General features: G+C 33.4%; 1 long non-coding RNA gene and 1 other non-coding gene across 3 annotated transcripts; one reads left to right on the plus strand and one right to left on the minus strand.

Moving 5' to 3' along the window:
• The first annotated feature begins 8087 nt into the window (after positions 1-8087).
• Positions 8088-11257, plus strand: LOC133783863 (uncharacterized). 2 transcript variants are annotated; one of them, XR_009870995.1, is made up of 6 exons: positions 8088-8211; positions 9678-9942; positions 10035-10131; positions 10214-10338; positions 10875-11001; positions 11083-11257. It is a non-coding gene; the product is annotated as an uncharacterized LOC133783863 (long non-coding RNA). The 2 variants fall into 2 exon arrangements; XR_009870996.1 differs by lacking the exon at positions 8088-8211 and adding an exon at positions 9409-9570.
• Positions 11258-20446: 9189 nt separating this feature from the next.
• Positions 20447-20553, minus strand: LOC133787635 (small nucleolar RNA R71). Its single transcript, XR_009872642.1, has one exon. It is a non-coding gene; the product is annotated as a small nucleolar RNA R71 (small nucleolar RNA).
• Positions 20554-27251: the final 6698 nt, after the last annotated feature.

Below are 27251 nucleotides of genomic sequence, written 5' to 3' on the forward strand. Positions count from 1 at the left end.
CCAAATAACTCTCAAATCTCATTTTTAATTCTATATTAATCCAATTAAACATTGGTAACAGCTATGGGGGTTGGTGGAATTTGAAATTCAAAGGGTGTCTCTAAACTCTATAAATAGGAGCCTATAGTTCACTTGAAAGATACAACATTTCTATCCATTAGAGCACTTGGCTAGAAACACCTTGAGGCTTGATAATTCCATAAAACTTTTCCAATATCTGAGAGAGATCCCTTAGTGCTTGAGTTAAGGGGAAATAAACTTTTGGACAAAGGTTTTAAACCTTGTTCAAGTTGGTGATCCCCAACACTCTTCACTTAGGTTGTGTAAGTGAGAGTTTTCTTTGTTAGTGTTCTTACATTCCTTCTATTGCTTTTCTTCTTATTCCCCCTCTTGTTCTATTTACATGTAATTGTGTTTAGAGTTGTATTCTTCTTTTCTTTTGTTTCAAACACTTTACTTTACTTGTAATATTTTGCTTAGAGTTGTAATTTTCACTATTCTATTCTTATTCTCTTCCTCTTCTTCTTTTGTTTATTTGTACTTTTAGTTATAGAGTTGTAACCTTATTTAATCAATCTATATTTATTTGTAATATATTGCCTAGAGTTGTAATTATCTTACCATTTCCATTGATGCAAATACATATTTTCCTAATAGATCCTGCCAAAGCCGCCAACGGGTCGGATGAATCCAATGGCAACAGGAACAGAAATGGTAAAAATGGTGGAAAAATGGCAGGCAATGAGACGTCAACATCTGAAAATAAATGTCCAAAGGCAATAGATATGAGTCGAGATTCACCAACTATACGGCCCTTGTCGAGAGTAGAGCAGAGGTCTACCAGGCGACCAACTCTAATGTCCCATATAAGCGACCCACACCTATAAGGAAGGATATCTCCAAGAGAGATACAACAAAATTCTGTCATTTTCACAACGACTACGGACATGACACCAATGAGTGTAACCAGTTGAAGGAGGAGATTGAGTTCCTGATCAGACAGGGACACATAAGGAGATACGTACGAGCTGTAGAAGGGTTTCAGTGAGAGGCTCAAGGTGGCAACGAGCTGGTGCTTGCACGCCAACGCTCGCCACCTTTACAGCCAGCTCATGTGGCAGGTACGTTACTCACCATCCGTGGCAGCCCACATATTGCAGGGGATAGTGGGAAAGCAAGGGAGCGATACGCTCGGACCTTACGCCACGACTAGGACATCGAGATGATGAGTGTGGAGGATCAAGCACCAAAGGAGGAGTTGATAACCTTCTCTGACGACAATGCTTAGCACGTCCGATTCCCACACTATGATCTGTTGGTCGTTGACGTCAAAATAGCCAACATGATAGTTAAGAGGGTGTTGGTGGACACAGGAAGCTCAGTCAACATCTTGTATAAGTCTTCACTGTAAAGGATGAAGTTGTACGTCAAGGACTTGGAACCGTGCAACCAAACCATATATGGTTTTTCTGGCGAAGGGCTTGCCCCGACAGGGTTGATTAGGCTCCCAGTTACAACAGGAATTGCGCCTGTAAACAGGACATTACTCACTACTTTCATAGTTGTTGATTGTCCTTCAATGTATAATGCTATAATTGGAAAGCCAATTTTGGTCGACTTGTGAGCCGTTACCTCGATTTGGCACCTTTCCATGAAATTCCCAACCGACGCAGGGGTAGGATGCGTGTTGGGAAATTATTGAGAAGCGAGGGAGTTCTACAACGCCTCGATATCTAAGGCGAAGAAAGGTGGATCGAGGGAAGCTGTCAGGAAGGAGTTGCAAACGGCCAATGATGTACAAGCCCAATCAGGTGATTGTGTCACCAAATAGGGTGTTGCCCAAAGTGAGGACAAGAATTTGGATCCTCTCTTTGGGGATTTTGATGAAGAGATAGGACCCATCGAGGACCTTGAAGAGGTCCAACTCGATGAAGCAGATCCGACCAAGGTTGTGAAAGTTGGTAAAAACTTAGAGACAACAACGAAACAAGAACTGGTGGAATTTTTAAAGAAAAACCAGGAAGTCTTCGCCTGGTCGCATAAAGACATGGTTGGAATAGACTCTGCATTCATTAGCCATGTCCTGAACGTAGACAAGAGTTTTCCACCAGTATAACAGAAAATGAGGCTGCTCGATAAAGACAGGTCAAAAGCTCTGAAGGAAGAAGTCGAGAAGCTAAAGGAAAACAGATTCATCAGGGTAGCGTTTTATCCATCATGGGTCTCTAATCCCGTATTGGTTCCGAAGCCGAGTGGCAAGTGGAGAACGTGCATGGATTTCACTGACCTTAATAAAGTCTGCCCTAAAGATTGTTTCCCACTCCCTAGAATCGACCAGCTGGTCGATGCCACTGCAGGGCACGAGATCCTCTTATTCATGGATGCCTACTCCGGGTACAATTAGATTAGTATGCATCCACTTGATGAGGATCACACTAGCTTTCGGACCGATACAGGTCTTTACTGTTACAAAGTAATGCCCTTCGGTTTGAAAAACGCTGGTGCGACTTACCGGCGACTGGTCAATCACATGTTCAAGGAGTTGATCGGTACAAACATGGAAGTATATGTTGATGACATGCTGGTTAAGTCGAAAAGGGTAGAAGGACATATAGGGGACTTGCAAGACTGCTTCAACGTCTTGAATAAATATCAGATGAAGCTGAATCCCCTCAAGTGTTCCTTCGGAGTTGGATCAAGGAAATTCTTAGGATTTATAGCAAACTCGCGAAGAATTGAGGCCAATCCCGAGAAGATCAAAGCCCTGGTCAATATGAAATCTCCGACAAAAATCAAGGATGTTTTTATTTTTTATTTTATAAACTTAAATATGAAGATATTTTTGTGCTTATTATTTGGTAATTTAAAGATATTCTTTTTAAAAAAAATTATTTATTCTATGTTTTCTCTTATAAATTTTCTCTACACATTTTAAAATTATAAATATACAAATTTTTATTACAAAAACACCATTTTAAAAATCAATGGACATTTTGTTCATATCATTACTTCATCTAAAAACAATCTTAAAACCATATGATAATGAGAGCCTATAATCTACTTTATTTTGGGTCAAAGAGTACTTAAGGAAAATCTAAGATTCTAAGCTCTAACCATAGAAGTTTCTTGACTTGATGGCATCCTCATTTGCATGTCAAGGATGTTGCTTCTTTCAAGTACTTGTTTGGATTGAACTCTCTTTACATTTTCTTGCTCTTCAACAAGCATGTTTCCATACTCAATAAGCTTTTCAAGTGTTATCTTTGGCTGCTCATATGTTGGGGTTCTTTCGAGTTCACAAGTCTCTTTTTGATGTTCTCCACACCAATCCCTTTTTTATGTTCATTTCTTGGGATGAGACTTGTATAGAATGGTAGAACCATCAACATAAATATACCGAGTATGGATTGCATTTATATTGGATCTTACAGTGTATGCAAATTCATCAACCAAGTTCATGATGCATTTCATTTGTTAGCTTCAATGACTTCAGGTGATAGTCTCCACCACCAGGAAACTCTACAATAAGAAGGTCTAATAATTATTACGGATCATGTGGTTAAAATGTTATGCACACCTGTATTATATAAGAATAGTCAAACACCCAATGTGAACAAAAAAACAAAATTTACCCAAGCAGTAGGCATTCCATTTCTATGCCATCAAAAAGGATAAAAAGAACCACAGAGTCAGTGACAAGTCACATGTGTTCTCTTCTATCTCTTGTACCAATACAGGATGAAGAATCCATTATGTTGTATTATATAATTTTAATAAAAAAACTAGTTTTAATACATAAATAGTGCAAACATAATGACAATAGTAGTAATAATGTATCCTTGAAACAAGTTTGCACCTATAAACCCTTTCAAAAAGAAGGATATCAAGAGGAAGAATCAATTTCAAAACTTAAAATATATGGCTTATAAAATATCAAAACTAAGATATAAGAGTGTAATGACCCACTAATCTAGACTAATTGGACCATTATCGAAACTATACATAAAACTTACATTTTTACAAAAATACCATAATTTATTGAGTAACTTGAAAAATAAGAGTTATTTACAAAGAAACAGAATACTAAGAAGGATTATGGGATCCCATTGTTTTTAAAACAAAACAAGATTTAAATTAAAAGACATTACATAATAATGCGGAAAGTACACATAAAAACCATAAAAACATAAAAGGAGACTATATCCTCGAATCGAATAACGCTCGGCCCCTTGACTCCATTAATCATCGATACACATTCTCCAAGCGTCACGAATCTTTCCGCCTCTAAACTTATTTTCCTGCACATAAACAGAAAGGAGTGAGCCTAATGCCCAGCAAGGAAAATCTAACACAAAGTCATATACATAATTTCATAAGAAAACATAAAGACTTAACATAATACATATAACATACACTTATTATAATGGCCATTATTACTTGGGGTCCCATAGACTAAACAAGCATATGCCCATGGGATTAGTGGGGTCCTACTAGCTAAGTAGGTCATATGCCCATAACCCATTTGGGGTCTTGTTAGTCATATGGGTCATATGCCCAAGCCTACAAACATACACATATATCATAACACTTTTAATAACATAAAACATATAGATAACATAATCACATAACATGTTGATTCTAGCCTATTTCCTTACCAAAGTTACCGGGATTATGGACTGAGTTGGGACTTTTGGAACACTCCTAAAACCATAAGAAAGAGTGAGTCTAAAGAAAGGAGATGAAATGATAGAGATGGAAAGACTAAACCATAAAAAGAACATACTTACCGACTTATATGCTTAAGAGCTTGGATTCCCTAACCAAAATAAGAATAAGGTTAGGGGACTGAGTAGAAGGTTTTGAGAAAGGAAATAACATAAAAATACAGAAAAGAACTAGAGTTTTGGGTTTACCTCAAAGATTGCAAGATCAATCTAACCTTCACCGAAATACTATAGAACTCACTTCCCAAAGTGTTTGATAAGCTTATGATGTTTAAGCTTATAGTTTTTCCCCAAACCAAGTGTTTACACTCTCACACTCACTTAACACTAGCAGCCTTTGAACTTAGAGCAAATGGTGAATAATGGCTGGGTACTAGGTCCTATTTATAGAGTTTGGGAATGAAAATATCTTGATTTTACTTGAATAAAAATAATGGCTTTTTAAGTGAAAATCATTTGAATAATCGTTCAGCAGAGGCTGAAGACTCGTTCAGAATATGCTGGACTGTTGAAGGAGTTTGAATGGCTGAAGGGAAAAGAATTCAAAAGTATTTGAATTCATGCTGGTGGAGGCGATATATCGCCCCCTATAGGCGATATATCGCCTGGACCTTTGTTCCCGAGGCGACCGTGCATCGATTCGTGTTTTCCGTATCTACGTGCTGCGACATATCGCCCCCTATAGCTGCGATATATCGGCATACGCTGAATATTTAAACACGAATTTACACATTTTTAGCTAAGTTTGAATGGATTAAACAGCCTTGACTAAGCCCTCAACGTACTCAAGGCTGCTGACTGACCCTATACATTCAAACTTTTACCCTTATTTAATTTAATCCTCAAAAATACTTAATCCTTAATTACCATTCAAAACATGTGCTTAAAATCCTATTGGTTGATGTCTAAACCTTTTAATATAATAATATAATCCTTAATATTAGACACATTAATCAAACCTTAGGTTATACTTAATATTCTTAAACTATAGGTTAAACTTAGAAAATCTATAAGTACTACTATGAGTGTCCAAATAACTCCCGGTCTGAACCAAAAATCTAAAGTAACAATGATAACACTAAACATACTATAATACTACTAAACAATTAGCTAAGTAAAGCTCTTGGACTCTACAAAGAGCTAGTTTAATATTTTACAAAAATGATTTACATAGAGATATAGCAACAAAGTGAAAATGGAGAACTCAAAACATCTACCCAACATTGCTCGTTTATCATTTCTTGATGCAGCACTTTGACGCATGTTTATCTTCGAACGCATGCTGTCTGCTTATGCTAAAATCAAAGAAGATGAGCCCAGTAACAATCATGGGGCATAGAGTATATTTGCCAAAAAATTTAAATGAAAACACAAAGTATGAATTGGCATAGGCGCGCACCTCCGTGAAACCCAGTCAAGAACACTCCAGCCGCACCATCGATGAACACAACCTCAACCCGCGCATCTCTGTGCGATTCCATTCGCGAGCCCCCAAATCCAAAATGACGGGGATAGGCTGAGGAGAGGGATGTGCTAGTGGTGGTCGGAGGCGAGAAAGAATGGTGGCGCGTGGGCTGAGAGCGATTCGTGGTGCTCAGAGCTGTGCAAAACGACGAGGATGGCTGGGTTTGCGACGGGGTTTTGCGCGCAGGGGATGGGGGTTTCTGGTGGTGGTCGGAGGCGAGGGAGAAGGTTGGTTCGTGGTCAAATCTGTATCTTCAGATCTGTGGTAACTAGTTACCTTCACATTCTTTGTGTGTATATTTCAGGAGCTAACTGGTTACCTTCATATTCTGATGTGTGTGTATATTTGTGGGTTCTTTATGGTAACTGGTTACCTAGGTTACTAAATCATACTTACTCTTCTTTTTTTTTTTCCCTTCAAATGTGATGTTTCTTTTCATTTCTACTATGAGTGACACGTCACCCCTCTTATGGTAACTGGTTACCCCTCTTATGGCAGTAAGTTACTAATCTCACTGTAACTGGTTACCCCTCCTGATACATGTTATTTAACCTCTAAGACTATTTTTTACATAACTGTGAAAAATCAAACAAGTAACTGGTTACCCCTCTGCATAAATGTTATTTAACCTATCTGTAGGATTTTTTTTTACATAAGTTTGAAAAATCAATTAAGTAACTGGTTACCTTACCCAGGTTTTGAAAAAGAAAAGAAAAAAATGTTTATAATAAATAAAAAATAATAATAAACACAATTCATATTAAAAAAAATATTAATAAAAAATTTGCAAAACAACCATGGAAAAATTTAATATAAAAGAAATATAAAAAAAATCAAATAAGCTAAAAAAATAATAAAATTACAAACATACCCTTCCAAATTAATAAAACTTGATTAAGAGTAAAATTATGGCATAATCAAACTTTCATACAAAAATATGAGAAACTAAACCCATAAAAGTGAAATTAAAAAAAAAGTTATATATTAACTTTTCTTAAAAAAATACCATAATTTTGCATAATCTATTAAAAATTCCATATAACATGTAATTTTCACTTTAATAAATGGTTACCGAACGGGCCATTATTTTTACTCTAAAGAATGATCTATTCTGATTTTTAAAATAATTCATCAAAATACTAATTTTTATTTATTTTACTACACTATACATCATAATTTCTATATTTTTTATCTATATCATTTAAATATTAAATATTTTAATATTTTTTATTCATTTCAAATACTTTGTTCTCGGTATCAATAATATTTCTACATCTTTTAATGTTTATAATATTTACCAATATATCATATCATATAAGTATATCTTATTTTTAAATTAATCAAAATTGTTCTTATATTTTCACTAATTATCAATATTATAAAAATATAAATATATAAAATATATGTTACGTGTGGTGTAAAATCAAATCAAATAATAGTAAAATGATATTGAAAGGTTTCTTTTATGCTAAATATATGGTAGAGAAGGAATATATATCTATATCTATAGTATAGTATATACAGAAGCATATTCAATAAGTGAAGGAATATTCTTTAATAAAAGAATATTCCTTATATTATAATTATTATTAAAATATTAGTATCTTAGTGATGAAGCAAATAAAAATGTTTGTTGAAAAAAAAAAAGCTAAATCAAAACATGTCAAACATGCACAATACACTTTACTTATTATTATTTTCACTGCAACAAATTTTGACACGATTTAATTTCTATAAAATATTTATTTTATATATCTTTTTTTTCTTTCCTTTTTATCTTTATTTACTCATTTTTCTCTGCATTTCAAAACTTTTTCTCAGCATTCAAAAACTAAGTTGAAGATAAAAGGTTACTCTTCTATTTCAATAAACAGAGTGAAAAAAAATAATAACTTTATTCTTTACATCTTTATTTTATTTTGCTTCTTTATTCTCTTTGATAGGTATTGTAATTCTCCTATATATTTTTGTAGGATACTGTGCATTTCTGCAGCTGGGGCTTCAGTTGAAGATATGTGAGAAGTAAGATTTCTATTCAATCTTATAATTAAATATCCTAATTTACTTATATTTATTTTATTCTATAAAAAACAATATGCATAGAATACTTTTTTGTTGGAAAATAGCTTTATAGTTTGGGTTTTGATAGCAAATACCCCTGGTTTTTTCCTTTATCAACTATTTTTCATAGTTTGATTATTGTTATTGACCATGGCTTAGGCTTGTATGCCATTAAAAAACAGATCTTGTTGGCTATTGATGCCATTGTTAGTGCTCGTCTTGTAGAGATAGATTTGTCGTTTGAGCTTATCAAGAGCTGTTGTAAGAGATCTTTGATCTTTGTTTTTAATCAATGAATGAAAACCATGAATTTTTACTATCAAAAAAATAAAATTAGTTAAATTGAAAAGGAAAGGCCCAATTTTTGAGTTCCTTACATCTTTTAAAATCCTTACCCTTTACAATTCGTTTGTATACTAATTATAAAACATGCCCTTGGTGCATTCTGTATTAGTTGTTTTAAACATAGTAAAAAATTATTACTAATTCAGTTGTAGAAGTTTTTTTTTATTATTATTCTCTTACCATTTTTCTCATATTTTGTTTTCATTAGAATTCTCATCCCTGTGGTGTTCATAGTATTTTCATAGAGTATTTACATAATTGTACAATAGTTTCAATTATTCTTAAATTATGATTTAGATGTTTTACTTAAATTTTAAAATTTTAATTATATTATTAATTTCATTTTTAATGATATTTAAAATGCCCCCAACATATATATTGTGTGTTGATTTTGCCATTTACATTTAAAATCACTCATCCACTTCTCCTTCATATTTAGCAACATTATATAATTACATCTATATATGTATATATCATTAAGTTATATATATATTATACTGACTATACTTTATTAGTTTCATATATTAAAACTTACAAATTATGCTTATTATTTTGTAGCTATATCTGATATGAAGTCGTCTCCAAACAATCATTAAACATTTTAATTTCACAACCTCTAGCATCTGTTAAAATATTTTTTTTTTTGTTAGTTTTATTATTCCAGTTTTATATTGAATTCTCATCTCTTGTGCAATATAATTTTTTTTTATTCTCTGTCTTTTTTTGTTCACATTACTAAATACATAAATTGATTGGACTTTTGCATATCTTTAAATCTTTGAATGATATTATTATAATAAACATATCAACCACCACTCTTAGGTTTCAATGGCAATACAAGAGAAATTCATCAAAGATATTTTACCAACCGACACAAAATGGAAAGCTAAAGTGATTGTTATAGAGAAATGAATGTGGAAAACTGCTCGGTATACTACCAAAAAATACATAAATTTAATTTTCTGTGATTCACAGGTAAGTTAAACAATTTAATTATATGAAAAATTTTGCTTCCTCTTTCTTTAATTTTATACTTTCTCATTTTCAAATATTTTAATTCATTATTTTCTTTATTTCTTTAGGGTACAAGAGTACAGGTAACGATCTATGATAGGGAGATCGATACGTTTGAGAACAGACTGATTTCAACAAATATTACATATCAAACATACAAGTGAAAGAAAGCAAGGCACAATACCGAGTCGTAGACAATCAATATGAATGAGTGATTACTAGACAAACTTTGCTTGAAGAAGTTGAAGACAAGACAATGCACACAATAGCATATTACAATTTCACTCATTTTTCGTGATTTGCCCCGCCATATGGATCAAACGACATCAATTGGTAAAATGAATTATTTGTCTATTTTCTCTTTATTTATATTATATTTTCCTAATATAAACAACAATTAATTATTTTGATTTCTTTTGCTCTAGATCTTATGGCAATTGCAATACTCCTCAATCCCAAAAAACAAGTATACATCAGGAACAATTTACAAGAAATACAAGAAATAATACTTGTTAATCAGGAGTAAGAGAATAATAATTATATTACTGATATAAATATTTCCTTCATTTAGTTTTATAAATAACTAATAATTATTCACCAATAGGGAGAAGCCAATATTACTGACTTGTTGGGATCAATTTGCCACAGTTGACCGTGCTGCAATTGAAGATATAATCAGCACCAAACCTATCATTCTTGCAATGCGTTTGAAACTTACATTCTTCAATGGTCAGTGATTTTCATACTAATTTATTGTCATATATAATAGCACATATCTGTTTACTTTAATAACACAATATCTGTTTACTTTAAAAATTGCTTATATAATACTACAATATCTATTTACTTTAATAACACAATATCTGACACGTATATAATAGCACAATATCTATTTACTTTAAAAATTGCATCTTAGCTTTATAGAAATTAAAAATTGCATCTTAGCTTAGTAGAAATTGAATTAATATATTTGAAAATAGAAAAGAAATATTTTTTCCCATGCTTTATGTTTAATGAAGATATTTTTTTTTCTATTCTCATAGTTATTCCTACATAATTGTTGCATTACAAACTAAAAATCTATTTTTTCAAGTTTTATTGATGAAATAGGTATAACATATTATTTTTATTTATTTCCTGAGGTGCAGATTTTGCGTGATTGGTAAAATATATACTACTAAATTTATAATTTCAATATTAATGTATTTATTATTTTATTTGTCAATATATTTAATAAAAACTAATTATTTTTACATTTGTTTTAGGTGCAATAAAAATGAGGCCTATCTTGAGGACCTGATCAATCAAAAATCACATGTACAATCATCCTCTATTATCACTGAACCTCCACTAAATCTTATGACAACAATAGATACTGTTACACCAATATAGGTAATTTTTTCTATCATATTTATGACTTTTGATATACATAAATACAAAATATTATACTAATAAATATAAAAAATATTTCAGGAAAGAGCATATTCAGTTACAACATCAGCTACAATCATAAAGCCAAATCAAACACTATGGTACATGATTTGTAATAAATGTAAAAAATTCACAGGTGCTGATGTAAATCAACCTTTCACTTGTAATATTTGCTTGAAGAAAGAATGCATGGCTGAACCAAGGTTCATTATCTTTACTTCTCTACTTCTTCAATCAATTACATAATCTAATTTCCAATACTATAAATATTAGTCCTACATGTTGTCTAAATGATTTTTATATTTCTAGGGCTCAAATTATGGTTGAACTTCGTGATTCTTAACATGCAGGAAACAACAAACCTCTTACACAAAATAAATCATGTATCAACCAACACAAAGTATTGCATATATCTGAAAACAATGAAATTTGTAGTTAGTAATAAACCAAATGTGCAGTATATTGTGACTACATTCCTACCAATATCAACAGAGGAAACAAAATCAGTTACTCAAGCAGAAATCAAAACAATTGATAAAAAAGAAGCAAAATCAATCAGTGAATGTTCAACTGCTAAAGAAAGTTATTCTGAAGAACATAATGAGTTTTTTGATGCATCAGCTACTTCTCTTTCAAGAACTTCATGCAGTGAAGTTAACAATTCATAGTGTATCTGGCTACTTTGGTACTTGTATATATTTCTTTTTTGATTTTATGTACCACTTCAGTGAAAAATAGTTTTTGCATTGTATATAACTCACAATAGTCTTAAGACCTTCAATAGTAGCTTCAAACTAGGTTGCTAGATATGTCTATTTTTGTCTCAAATAATCTTTGAGAATGTATATAATAGTAAAATTACTCACTTGCATTTTACAATTATATCAACTGTTCTACATGTTTTTTATCTACTTATTTCTTCATTTTTGTGTATAAAGTACTTATATATTTTAATATTTTATTTTACCTACCTATTGACTAGTATATATATATGGTAGAATTGTATATATATTTTAAAGAAAAGAGAGAGAAAAAATAATAAAATATTATTTAGAGCATGAATATATTTTATAAAAGTGGAGCATATATAATAGATGGAAGTATTTTTTTGTATTTTAAAGCATAGGATGAAAGTGGCTTTTTTAGGTTTTGAGCTATAATTTACATTTTTAGCTATTTTAGCTCATTTTGGGCAATACAGATATTAGATACCAAAGTATCAATAGTTAACTGTATTTGTATCCTAAACAAATATAAAAAATTATTTTATATATATTTTTTTGTTAGAAAGAATTATTTTATATTTATCATTAAATAAAATGTCTAAAATATACTATATCAAATTTTAGACAAAGTTAGTACACCCATGTGTAGTAGAATTCATTTTTTTCTAAAAAAAAATTAACTCTTTATAATCTCTTAAAATTATAAAACAACACAATAATAAAAAAATTAGAAAAATAATCTTAATTTTAAATTATTTAATATAAACTATACACATGATCAGCTTTGGACACAAACGGATCAGGTCTGTAGCTAAGGCTTCCAATTAAAGAGGCCCAATATTTTTTTTTAAAGAAGAATGTCATTATTTTCTATTAAAAATACCATATTATATATAACTTTATATATAAAAAAATACTATATTTTGTATTCCCCATCTCAAGCCGCACCTAATTATACGTTTTGGAAATTTTAAGAAAAAAAATGTATATGAGTTTTCAAGTATGATAGTTTTATTTTTTGTTTAAAGAAAAAATATATATATTATTTATAGTCATTATCTATTAGCCAAAAATTCTGGCATGTTTTGTTTATTTTTTTTACTTTTCCAAAATTGACATATTTTTGCCAAAGAATATAATATCATGATTGCAATTTTTCTCCTTTTGAAAAGGTAATGTACTTATTAGTTTCTATAAAATTATTTATTTTATAATTAGAAATTCAGGGAATAATATTTCTACATCAAACTATATAACGGCAACAGATATTACTTTAAGTTTACGTAAATATGAAAAAATATATATAATTTCTAAATTTATGGGAAAAAAAATAATTATGCAAAATATAATAAGTTTTAGAAAAAAAAGTTTAAAATATAGAAATTTTATAAAATATAAAAAATAAATTACCATAAATTTAGTTACTTTCTCTATTTTGGATAAACCACTTAGGTTACCAGTATTTTTCTACTGTTTTTTTTTTGTTTTCTTCTAACAACTACTGTTAGTCTCTCATTGTACAATCTAACAGAGAAAAAAGTGAGATTATTGAAAGATATACTTACCCAACATGTCTTTCCTCAACTTGTATATTTTATTTTCTTTCTTTGATTTTCTTTTTCTCTTGTTTAATTTTCTGGGAAAGTGAGGAAAAATAAGAGAGAGAAAGGTATGAAGAGGTCGCCTTCTTCGTCTTGTTCTTCTTCCTTTTCCTCCTCATGCGTGGAGCCTGAAATTGTTCAGGTCCAATCCGAGAAACCGAAGGTGAAACGTGCCAGGAAAGAGAATATTGGTCCAATTTCTGAACAACTCTCTCTTATTTTTTTTCTCTCCCTCACGATACCTTCGTGAAAAGAATACATGTTCTTCAAAGAAATATTACACATTATCTTTAGATTTGAATATAGCTTCAAGTTGATGATTCCAATAGTCCCAGACTTGGAGAGTTGAATCAAAATCAAAAGATCTTTCTTCTCATTTCGTTTATGCAAAATATGAATATATATACATCTTTTTCTTCTTCTCAATCCTTTCTTCTTCTTCTTCTTCTGTCTTTCTTATTCTTTATTTTTCTTTCTTCAAATCTAGTTTTATTCTTCTTCTTCTTCTTTTTCACATCTGATTTTGTGCTGCATATTTGATTTTTCTTGGTTTTTTTTTCTTCCAAATCTGTTTAAGTAACCAGGTACCATGACACCTAATTCATTTTATTCATATCTGATTTTTTTTAGACCTAGCTGTAACTAGTTACAATAACGATTTATTTAGATTCTTTTGTTTAGATTTGATTTGTTTTCACACTTGGCTAAGTAACCAGGTACCATGACCATTGGATCTTTTTTTTAGATTTGATTTTTTTTTTTCAAACCTCGCTATAACCAGTTACGATTATGATCAGTTTAGATTTTTTGTTTGAATCTTATTTTTTTCCAAGTCTGGATAAGTAATCGGTTACCATCGCAACTGTCTCTGTTTTGTTTTATTTTTTTTCTTCAGACCTAATTATAACCAGTTACCTTCATGATCAATTTAGTTTATTTTTTTCATATAATTTTTTTTCTTCCAAATCTCACTAAGTAACCGGTTACAATTCAGTTGATATTTTGATAATGGTGCATTACTTAAAAAATAAAAATTATTTTTATAGTTGTAACCAGTTACTACAACACCACTTAAATAATAAAACTGATTTTTATAGTTGTAACTAGTTACCACACATCACTAAAAAAAAGGACAGTTGCATATGATTATTATCACAAAAAAAATCAAAATTGTTTTTATAGTGGTAACCAGTTACTGTGGATAAAATATTGATTGAAGAAGATAAAAAAAATAGAAGAAAAAGAAAAGAAGAAGAAATGAGAATTATGTAAAAAAATATATTTTATCAAATATAAATGATAAAAATTAACACAAATAGATTAAAATTATAAAAATAATCTCAAAATATATAAAAAAATAGGTACTGAAAAAAGTATAAAAGATAAAATATGGTATACAAATAAAGTTTTACATATATATGGGAAAACAACTCCCATCAAAATGTAAAAAAAAATATATGCCATAAAATTTAAAAAAAAAAAAAAACTGCTATATTTTTCAAAGTTTATAAAAAAAATCTTATATTTAGTGTAATTTCCTTTTTTTTAATCTAAGGTATTTGGGTAGAAAAAGAATAGGGAAAACAATATATATATATATATTATGATCATTAATACATGGAGACAAATTATCCTCATTTTCTAAACTTAATAATCTATTTGTACAAGTTCAAAGAACTAAAATTAGAATGATTTCAATAAATGAGAACTTGTGTTGAACTAATAATAATTGTGTTGACACTTTTTCTCACAAAAATGTAATCTCAAATTCGAATTTCTCTCTTTAATGACAAAAAATGAATATAATCATTAGGTTATATAATTTTTATTACGCAATTTTAATATATATGTTAAAAAACAAAAATGATTTTTTCTTGAACTATGACACTTGTAGAGTTTTGCTCTCTAATTTTTTTTTTTTTAAAGAAAAAAACTCCCCCGAACTATAACAATTATTGCAAATGTTCCCCTTTAGTTGTATTTCGTTCATTAAACTGTTTGTTGATTTAACACTGATGTAACGCTAATCAGACACAATTCAACTAGGCAAGAAATACATGCATAGATAGTAGTCTAATGACAAATTCCATAAATATATATTGATATTCTTAGAGCTAATATTTGTATGTTTAATGTCAATAAATTTAGTTTCGGCTAACTTAAGTTAGTTAAATAGACCATCATACTGTAACTATGCATGTAGTCAGAGGTCAGACTAGTAAACCGTTTAAAAATGAACATACTATAGCTAAAGGAGTACATTTGCTATGATTGTTATAGTTTAGGGGGAATTTTGTCCAAAAAAATCAGGAGACAAAACTCTACCTTGTTCATAGTTTGGGAGGAAAAATTCCTATTTATTCTAAGTTAAATTAGTTTATTAAGTTTATGCATTCATTTTATACACATGAAACTTTATTTATTTTTTAAAATATTTATAATATACTTCAAAATAAAATAATTAATTAGATTGTATGTGATGGAAATATCCACTTCTAGGCCTATATTAATAACAAACATATGATTTGCTTATTTTGAGTAGCAGAAACACAAGTTTATTCATTTGCACAATACCCAATTATATGACATACTTTTTATATATATATTTTTTTTAAAAAATAGATTGGCTAAAAGGCACCACAACTATTGCATGTGTATAATTTAAATGGCAATTTAATATTGTGGAGTACACTTTCCACCTACATTAGTAGTATGATGCTCAATATCCATATATTTCACAGTAATACTCTTATGAAATAATAAAATGTATTATATGAATTTCAAGAGTCACTAACATTACTTTTATTACCAATAGAATAACATGACTAAAATTGGACTATAGATGTGTAGCATGATAAATTGGTTATTGGTTAAGATGCACAAAAGAAAATAATACTTCAATTTAAGGACTTAATGGTGTGTATATGCTAGATTGCTAAACTTTGAAGGTGCCCAATACCACATGAGGTGTGTTTAACACCCAAACGTGACTTCCACTTAGCGGTAGTCATAGTATAGATGGACAATCGATTCCACAAGGAGGTAAAGAAACAAAGAACAAATAAAATAGTTAGAAGGTAAGTAATGTGAAAGTAGTAAAAGGAATTATATTTTTGTGGTTTTGAAATTGAAATGAAAGGAAAATAAATGATAAAAGGGGTTTGGTGAGGCATTGGGGTTCCACAATATATTTTGGTCACCTATTTACTTTAATAATTTGCAAATGTATTTGAGTAATAAAACATTTTAGTTGAAGTACATGCATATGATATTGTTATGAGAAACCTAGAATCGACATAATACCATTGGCAATATGCAGTAAAAGACTGCTCACAAAATAACAAACTAATATCTAATGCTAATACTATTGTTATGCTTTAGGGACCGTCTGTTCTTCTCTTCAGGCTCTCAATGAAAGCACCAAAATGTTGACCGCGTTTTTAGCCAACGACGTGAGAACGTCAAATACGACGAACCTTCAAGAGAATGTAAACGACAACAGACGGTATAAACAAGAAAAATAAAGAACACAGGAGATTTTTATAGTGGTTCAGCCCCGATTGTCGGTAATAGCCTAATCCACTTAGAGATGTGATTTATAAACCTGTACTCAAGATCAGATGGACTGAGCCAACTGAGTTTCTTCAGTACAGATTGTGAAAATACAAGAATTCTCTCTAATTTCAGCACTTTCTCTCTCTAGAATAGACAGTCCCAATTTTCTCTCTCTAGAAAGAAGAAGCAGAAGGAAAAACCCCTCTCTCATCCCATAAGCTTTCTATTTATAGGCCTGGGATCCTCAACTGATATCCCCTTATAATAGGGATATTTTATTATATTTATTACATTTATATTACAAATAAACATTCAAAATTTGAAATGTAACAAACTCCCCATTTGTGGGAAGAATGAGAGATTCCCGCGCATGTTGTTGAAGTTGTGTCTGACTTAGTCTCCTCTAGCTAGTTGGTCCACCTCCTACTCACTACCCATGCAAGTGCTGGTTGAACATGTATGGTGGTAGGATATGCATGGTGGTAGGTTGAACGTGCATGGTGGTAGGAGATGCACTTCTCTCCTCTAACATGCACTCTCCTCTAGCATGCCATGTTCCTCCTTGAACCAATCTCCTTGGCTTCTCCTCGGACCAAGGTGGTCCGAGGCAACCTCCTTGGCACCTCACCTTGAACAACATTGGGGCAACCTCATCTTGGACAACATTGAGGGAACCTCACCTTGGACAACATTGAGGGAACCTCACCTTGGACAACATTGAGGTAACCTCACCTTGGACAACATTGAGGCAACCTCACCTTGGACAACATTGAGGCAACCTCCTTTAGCATCTCCCAAACATGTCCGATCGAACATTGTATAGACTTTCCTTATGAAAGTCTAAGTCTCCATTCTCTTGCATGAGACTCCTCCTCCTTAGCTATTTACCTTGGACACGTTCGAGCCAACACTTAGAAAACCTTGGGAGGCTTACCTCCTACACACCCTTGGGGTCTCCTAGGACCACACCCTCCTTGGGGTCTCCTAGGACCATTCCCCTTAACTCTCCTAGAATGCACCTTCCTATTTTTTGGGTATAACAACTTTCTTCTCATATTTTCTTCTTAGAATTTTGTGAGAATCATGAGCATAATGGCCAAATCTTCCTAGGAAGCTTAGGGATGATTCCATATGCAAGTGATGTTATTTTGCTACTTTGATTTACTATGTTCTTAATGTAATATATTTGAGTTATTTATGTTCTTTCATCTCTATCTTTATTTTGTTATCTCTATTTACTTATGCTAATAGTATATAGGATTAGTCATGCTCTTTCTATGTGCTTCTAATTAGTAAAAGTAATATTGATACATAATTTTATGTCTAATCTTCTATTGCATTATTGCCCTTGGGTATTTTGTCATTTTTTAGATTTTTCATAAGATTAACATTGTGCTTTTAAAGTAAAGAACCTTATAACTCAAATGAACTTTTGTTAGAAAAACTATGGACTTTAATGTTAGATTTTCCAAGTAAATGTTGGGATGTGAACTATTTACTTGTGTATTTTTGTAAATCAAGTAACCAAGTAACTAAACAAGCATATGGATGATTCTTGAAACCTTTCATTTTCTCAAACTCTTGATTACATCTTACCTTTATTTCACTTATCTCATTTCATCACTTTATCAAAATATAATACCAAAATCTCAAACCTCTTTCCATTTACAATTTTATTTATTTCTTATTACTAACTTTTTGTGTTATTTTCTACTAATCTTTTGATTTAGGTTACCTCCTTGTGGATCGACCGCCCGATTATACTAAAACCACCGCTTAGTGGTTGTCACATTTTGGGCGTTAAACAAATTTTGGTGCCGTTGCCGGGGAGGTAATTTTCAAAAGTTTAGTGAAATTTTTACAAAAATATTAGTAACTTTATTTGTGTTTTTGTTGAATAAATATTGTGTTAGTATAGTTTTTTTTTTACTAATTTTTAATTAATTATATTACTATTATAACAAAAATAAAAAGAAAAAAAAACTAAAAAAAAAAATATCTTTATTTATATATATATATTTATTCTCTTCTTTTACACTTTTTTTCTTTTTCTTTTTTCGGTAACAAAATATATATAAATATCTATATTCATTTATATATATATATATATATACATATCTATAAAAGAAAAAAAAACTAAAAAAAAAAGAAAAGCAAAAACAGAAAAAAATTATTCTTATTTCTATTTCTTTGTTTCTTCTTTTCCATTTTCTTCCCTTTTTATTTAAAAAAAAAAAACTATATATATTTATATAATTTTTTTCTTTACCTAATTCTTACTCTATTTTTCTTTCTTAATTTCTATTCTTTTTTTTTTTAATACATATTTGAAAAAAAATAGATTAAGCTTGCTATTTTCTCTTCACTTTAATTTTATTTTCTTTATTTTATTGTGTTTTGTGTTTTTTTTTTATTTTGTTACTTAGTTTAGGTTTTTCTTTTCCTTTGCCTTAGTTTCCCTTAGAATTTAGGTTTTTCAAAAAAAAAAAACATAAAATTGCATAAAATTGTTCATAAAATTTCAATCATAAAACGCTTAGTATTGGGAACAATTGTGTAATTTTACAAATGGTAGAAACCGATATTGTTCTGTCTAGAAAGATTGGTTGTTAAATAAGGTTTGTGATAGCGTTACCCTCCACACTTACCTGGGAACCTCGGGGAGTTCTATCTAGGCAAGTGTGGGTCTAAAGCGGTACCTTGGCAACCTTCCCAATCGGCCTGGGAACATTTCGAGCATCTACCTTTGCACTATTACATTGTTGAACTTATTACTATAAGAAAACCAAGCTTGTTCTGTCAAAATAAGCAATTTCACTTTGCTTAAAGGTTGTTTGGTCGAAAAGGTTGACTTGTGATCCACCATACTTACTCGGGAACCTCGGGGAGTTCTAGTAAGGCGTTGGAGATCACCTGAATACCTCCAATTCTACCTGGGAACAAGTTTAACAAAAAAAAAAAAAATCAAAAAGAAAAAAAAAAAAAAAAAAGACATAAAATAAATCTAATTCTGATTTCCAAGAGTGGATGAATCATCACGAAACTTCCAGTGACACTTCTTCCAATTCATCTGCCACTCCTACCGGAACTCCCTCCACCCATCCAGCTTCTCCACAAAATTTCCCTGATAATAACCCATTTGCAATGGCTCGCAATGATGAAATCCAGCCAAGAACTCTCAATGACTACCTCCATCCCACTCGCACTTCCACACCTTCATGCATTATCTTCCCTCCTAATATGCCCGCATTAGACTTTAAACCTAGCATGATTCAACTGTTGCCTACATTTCATGGAATGGAAAACGAAAGCCCATACGTGCATATCAGAGAATTCGAGGAGGTGGTAGCCACGTTCTATAACCGAGCCGACAATGCCGATGCTGTGCGACTAAAGTTCTTCCCTTTCTCCTTGAAGGACAAAGCCAAAAGCTGGTTGTACTCTTTGAGACCTAGGTCGATTGGAACATGGGAGGAGATGACTAAATCCTTCTTTCTGAAACACTTCCCTAGCCATAAGACCAACAGTCTAAAACGACAAATTTCCACATTCTCCCAAAAGGACAATGAAACGTTCTATCAAGTCTGGGAAAGATTCAAAGATCTGCTAAATCAGTGCCCGCACCATGGCTATGAGAACTGGCGCTTGGTCAGTTACTTCTATGAAGGCCTCACGAGTCGTGAGCGCCAGTTTGTAGAAATGATATGCAATGGTGAATTCCTCGAAAAAGAGCCAGACGATGCTCTTGAATATCTCGAAGAAACTGCAAAAAAATCTCACACCTGGACTGGTCCAAGTGCTACTGACAGCTCCAACCGACACAATCCATCAGGGATCTATCAACTTCGAGAAGAGGATAGTATTAAGGCCCAACTCGAAGCTTTGAAAAAGCAGTTTGAGGTCTTAATGACGAAAAATGGGCAAAAGTCGCACATGATCGCTCAAGTGGAACCGCAAGAACCTTGCTTTGTTTGTGGAGGGACGGAGCACTTAGCTAAGGACTGCTTAGCTTTGAATGAAATGAGGGGGGTTTATGAGGAGCAATGCAATGCCTTAGGGGCATATAACAAGCCATTCTCCCATACGTACAACCCTGGTTGGAGAAACCACCCAAATTTCAGTTGGAGAGATTCCAACCAAGCTCAATCGTCTGGATGCCAATGGAGAAATGAGCAACAAGTTCAACCATCAAAGGCGTATTCTGCACCTCATTACAATGCTCATCCACAACGCAATTCTCTCGAGAATACTCTTCATGCATTCATGGAGGAACAATCCAAACTGAATCGCCAAATGATGGAAGAAATCAAGGAAATGAAATGTCAATTCTCAAAATTGACTGAATCCTTGGCCATTCCTGAAAAAGGCAAACTTCCTTCCCAACCGAAATTCAATGTTCAAGGCCAACACATGGCCCAATCTTCAAATTCAAATGATCAAAACGTCAAGGAAGTGAATGCCATCACGACGAGAAGCGGTAAAACTTTGTCAGACCCACCCCATAAATCCAACTCTCCCAATATTCCAAAAGTCATTTCGGAAAATCCACCACTTAATGCCACCCCAAAGGTACCATTCCCCCAGGCTTTGAAACCTGTTGGGAAACTTCCTGATAACCGAGCTGAACTCCTTGAGCACTTGACACAAGTGAAGATTAATCTTCCTTTGCTTCACATCATTAAACAAGTGCCTGCTTATGCCAAAATCATCAAGGATCTTTGCACTGCAAAAAGGAAGCACCATGTCAAGAAGACTGCTTTCTTGACCGAGCAAGTGAGTGCGGTGATTGAACAAAAGACACCGCCAAAATACAAAGATCCTGGTTGTCCCACAATTTCTTGCCAAATTGGGACCCATGAAGTCAGCCAAGCCTTACTTGATCTTGGCGCGAGTGTTAATCTCATGCCTTATTCTGTATACTCGCAACTCGGTCTTGGAGAAATGAAGCCAACATCTGTTGTACTACAGCTTGCTGATCGTTCCACCAAAAAGCCTAGGGGTATCGTTGAGGATGTATTGGTTCAAATTGAAAAATTCTATTATCCCGTGGATTTTCTTATTCTTGATACCCAATCTGTGGTGAACATGGAGTCGAAAATTCCTATTATCCTCGGAAGACCATTCCTTGCTACTGCAAATGCTTTGATCAATTGTCGGAATGGTCTAATGAAGATATCATTTGGAAACATGACTCTAGAAGTCAATATCTTCCACATCGGGAAACAACCCCGAGAAGATGATGAATGTTACCAAACATTCATGATTGACTCTTTGATTCCCGAGGAGGTTCAATTGCGAAACAACTTTGATAATCTTGATGAACTCCTCCTTCTGTCAGAGAATGAAAGTCCCAGTTCTATTGAGTCTACTCTTGCAATATCAGATCGCATAGATTCACGCCATAGAAGGACTCAGTTTTGGCAACCTCGTTTTGAAGAGCTACCTCGTGAGAGGTCACAGCCGAAAACTTCAGCTGAAGAGGTTCCAACTGTTCAATTGACCCAACTTCCCGAGGGTTTAAAACATGCCTTCTTGGGAGATGGTGAAACCTTTCCAATTATCATCTCATCCAACCTTCAAAATTCTCAAGAATTGCAGTTACTCGAGCTACTGCGAACGCATAAATCTGTGATAGGTTGGACGCTTGCTGATATCAAAGGTATTAGCCCTTTAATTTTCTCCCATCGAATCAATCTGGAGGACAAGGCTATCCCTCGAAGAGACCCTCAGCGGCGACTGAATCCCACGATGAAGGAAGTTGTAAAAAATGAAGTTTTGAAATTGCTAGACGCTGGTATTATTTACCCGGTAGCAGATAGCAAATGGGTCAGTCCAACTCAAGTTGTGCCCAAGAAATCTGGTGTCACCGTTATCCAAAATGAAAAAGGGGTCCTTGTCCCCACAAGAACGGTGACGGGGTGGCGCATGTGCATTGATTATAGAAAATTGAATGCCGCCTCCCGCAAAGATCATTTTCCACTCCCATTCATTGATCAAATTCTTGAACGTGTAGCTGGTCATCCTTTCTATTGCTTCCTTGATGGCTATTCTGGCTATTATCAAATTGAGATTGCATTGGAGGATCAAGATAAGACCACTTTCACTTGTCCCTTTGGCACGTTTGCTTTCCGGCGTATGCCATTTGGCTTGTGCAATGCACCAGCTACTTTCCAAAGATGCATGATGAGCATCTTTAGTGACATGATTGAAAAATCAATGGAAGTATTCATGGATGACCTAACCGTTTTTGGAAACTCCTTCGAGACATGTCTTCTTCATCTTGAAGCTGTTTTAAAACGATGCATCGAGAAGGGACTTGTCCTCAATTGGGAGAAATGCCACTTCATGGTATCTTCTGGCATAGTCTTAGGTCACATTGTTTCTGAAAAAGGAATTGAGGTTGATCAATCCAAAATCGACCTTATCTCCAACCTGCCGACTCCTAAGACTGTCAAAGACGTTAGGTCATTTCTTGGTCATGCTGGGTTCTATAGGAGGTTCATACAAAATTTTTCAATGATTGCTCGTCCGCTGAGCAACCTCCTAGCCAAAGATGTTACATTTGAGTGGACACCTAAGTGTGAGGAATCATTCCGAGCGCTTGTCAATTCGCTCACTTCCGCTCCCATCATTCAGTCACCCGATTGGAGTCTTCCTTTCGAGATCATGTGTGACGCCAGCAACTTTGCTGTGGGAGCTGTGCTAGGACAACGAAGGGAGGGGAAACCCTTTGTTGTCTATTATGCAAGCCGAACTCTCAATAGTGCTCAAATGAACTATTCCACTACTGAAAAAGAGTTGCTTGCCGTTGTCTTTGCCCTTGACAAATTCCGATCTTATTTGATTGGATCGCCAATTACGATCTTCACAGATCACTCCGCCCTTAAGTATCTCCTTTCCAAAAAGGATGCTAAGGCGCGATTAATACTGTGGATCCTTCTCCTGCAAGAATTTGACATAACGATCAAAGACAAGAAAGGTGTTGAAAATGTCGTCGCGGACCATTTGTCCCGACTTGAATTCAGCGATCCCGCTGACGGTCCACCTATTCATGATGATTTCCCCGATGAACAATTGCTTTCTGTTGCTAAGTTGCCGTGGTACGCTCACATTGTAAACTACTTAGTAACAGGTGAACTCCCATCTGAATGGAGTTCACAAGACAAACGCAAATTTCTGGTCGAGGTGCGCAATTTCTTTTGGGATGACCCATACTTATTCAAGTATTGCCCCGACCAAATCATGCGAAGATGCATCCATGACGATGAGGTGTCTAGTGTGCTGAATTTTTGCCACAATGATGCTTGTGGTGGTCACTTCTCTGTGAAGAAAACCGCTGCAAAAATCTTACAATGCGGCCTTTACTGGCCCACTCTGTTCAAAGACACCAATGATTTCTGTCGTTCTTGTGTAAGGTGCCAAAAGTTAGGATCCTTATCTCGTCGGCACATGATGCCCTTGAACCCAATTCTTGTTATCGAAATATTTGATTGTTGGGGGATAGACTTCATGGGACTGTTTCCACCTTCTTTTGGCTACCTTTACATTCTTCTCGCTGTGGATTATGTTTCCAAACGGGTCGAGGCTGTCCCATGTCGAACCAATGATAACGCTACAGTTGTCAAATTCTTGAAAGAAAATGTGTTATCAAGGTTCGGTACCCCTCGTGCTATCATCAGTGATCAAGGCACTCATTTTTGCAACCGATCCTTTGAGGCTCTTATGCGCAAGTACGGTGTACTTCATAAAGTTGCAAATGCCTATCATCCACAGACCAATGGTCAGGCCGAGTTAGCCAAAAGGGAGATAAAACACATTCTTGAAAAGACGGTAAATCCCGACCGCAAAGATTGGTCTACAGGACTTCTAGACGCTCTTTGGGCATACCGCACTGCTTTCAAGTCCCCTCTTGGGATGTCTCCCTATCGGCTCGTCTTTGGAAAAGCCTGTCATTTACCTGTCGAGCTCGAGCATAAAGCATATTGGGCTATCAAAGCCCTAAACTTTGATCTGAATGCCGCAGGTATCAATCGCAAACTCCAGTTGTCCGAAATTGAGGAGTTGAGAAACGATGCATATGACAATTCCAGGATTTATAAGGAAAAATTGAAAATCGCTCACGACAAACAAATTCTGCGAAAACACTTTGAGCCAAATCAAAAAGTGCATCTGTACGACTCTCGCTTGCACTTGCATCCCGGTAAACTGCGATCGCGATGGACTGGTCCATTTGTAGTAAAGCAAGTATTCCCCAACGGTTCGGTGGAGGTCGAGGATCCAACCGATGGGAGAATTTTTCGCGTCAATGGCCAACGGCTGAAGCATTACATTGAGAGTGTGAGTCATGTTGAAGAGGTCCTTCTTAAGGATCCAATCTATACACTCTGACGTTCTGAATGGTTTGTTGTTGTTCTTTTTATTTTTATTTTTCCCTAGCTTTATTTTTCTTTTTTTGTATGCTTTTCGTTTTTGTATTTTGTTTTGGGGTTTTGTTACCAGGCTATTTTCGCTCTGACCTCATGGACATGGTCATCATCCAGGTGTTCTCTTTCCTTATCTTTTTCATTGCTTATTCATTTTGACATTGAGGACACTGTCTGATTTTTGGTTGGGGGTGGTGAACATGCATTGGCTTTCATTTGTAAAATCTTATTGTTACGTCATTAGCAGTCATTTGGGAAACATTATTGTCTTGTTGAATTTTTAAGTCAAATTTTCTCAAAATTATCCAAGCATGAGTATAATTTGTTGGTTTGAGTCAGTTTTTACTATGTTTAGCTATTAAGAAGTGATTTTCAGAGTTATTTTGTGCACTTTCCAAACATATGATAAATAAATTGGTTGTTAACACAAATAGTTGAGAGAAATTTCAAGTTTAAAGTTTTTCATTTCTTGGTGAGTTGTGAGAGTTGAGAAAACAACTTTTTGAATTTTTATTGATCATTTGAGTTGGTAAAGTCACATATTTGGAATTTAAAACATGACATTTACTAGAGGGACGTTTTTCATTTAAGAAAAGTCTTTGTAATAAATTTGTGTTCTATTTATTATATTTGTAATTTCCTTTGTATTTTTGTGTTGTCTCTTGTCAAAAAAAAATAAAAATAAATAAATAATGAAAAAAAAAGAAAAAGAAAAAAAATGATAAATAAATGAAAAAAAAAGATTAAAAAAAAAAAGAGAGAACAAGAGCAACATTTCCTTCTATTACTTTGTAGTTGTTGAAAAAAAAATAAAAATTTATTATCATTATAGTTCATTTTCTTATTTATCATGTCTAATTAGTTGTCATTTTTTTCTTGGAGTTTTCTCATGTAAATCCCAAAGGTTGTTTGTCATTTGAATTCCAATAAGTTGATTTGCCTATCTTGTGATCAATTTTTGTTCAAATTGCTTGTCCTAAAAAGTTTATCTTTTCTCATTTGAGCGTAAACTGTTACATTTCCAACTCCAAGAGTGTAATCCTTCCCATACAATACTTTCAATGCCCGTGAGGAATTTGGAGTTGAGATCTTTATACTTTTGAGATTTTTCGATACTATTTGTGTTATGACTTGTGAGAAAAAGAATATGGTTTGGTGCACACACACACAACTCTGAAATCGCAACTATAGTAGCTTAGATAGTAATTTCTGACTTCTTGCTGATAATTTGAAAATGCTTAGATGATTTTGCTTGGTTTAACTTGATTATTCAACTTGACAATTTTCTTTTTCGCTTGAACTGCTAGGGACTAGCAATAAGCTGGTTGGGGGTTGTGATTAGTGCTCAAAAGATGTCATTTTATCAAGTTTAAGTTCAAATTAAATTAAGTTTTGAATAATATTTTCTTGAATTTATTATGATATATTCTTTAAATGGAAAATATTAGTTTTAATTTAATTTAAAAATATTTTATATGAATTATAATACATTTGAGCTTAATTAAAAGAAAAAAATATAGAAAAGAATTAAACTTGAAAAAAATGAGTGCTAAAAATGATATTATTGTAATTAACTTCCTTTTTTGTTTCATTTGAGGTCCAATGGAAGCCCACTGTCCAGCAGCCCACAGCCAAGCTGAGCCGTTCCGAGCTCAAGCCACGCGAGCCGAGCCGCCGAGCCTCCCTGCCGAGCCACCGCATGCCAGCCTCCCTGCCAGCCAATCACACCCTGCCACGTCGCCGCCAACAGCTCCATTTGCACCCCTTCAATCTCACGCCTCCTTCACCTCCATCAATTAGCAAGTCTCAGCCTATATGCAACCTTGTTTCTCTCCAGGCCCAAAGGCCCAATCCGCCCAAGCTTCAGCAAGCTCCAAGCTCCCACGTGACCCAACTTCCAGCAGCCC

Source organism: Humulus lupulus, chromosome 6 (genome assembly GCF_963169125.1).
Source record: "Humulus lupulus chromosome 6, drHumLupu1.1, whole genome shotgun sequence".
NCBI classification, from domain to species: Eukaryota; Viridiplantae; Streptophyta; class Magnoliopsida; order Rosales; family Cannabaceae; genus Humulus; species Humulus lupulus.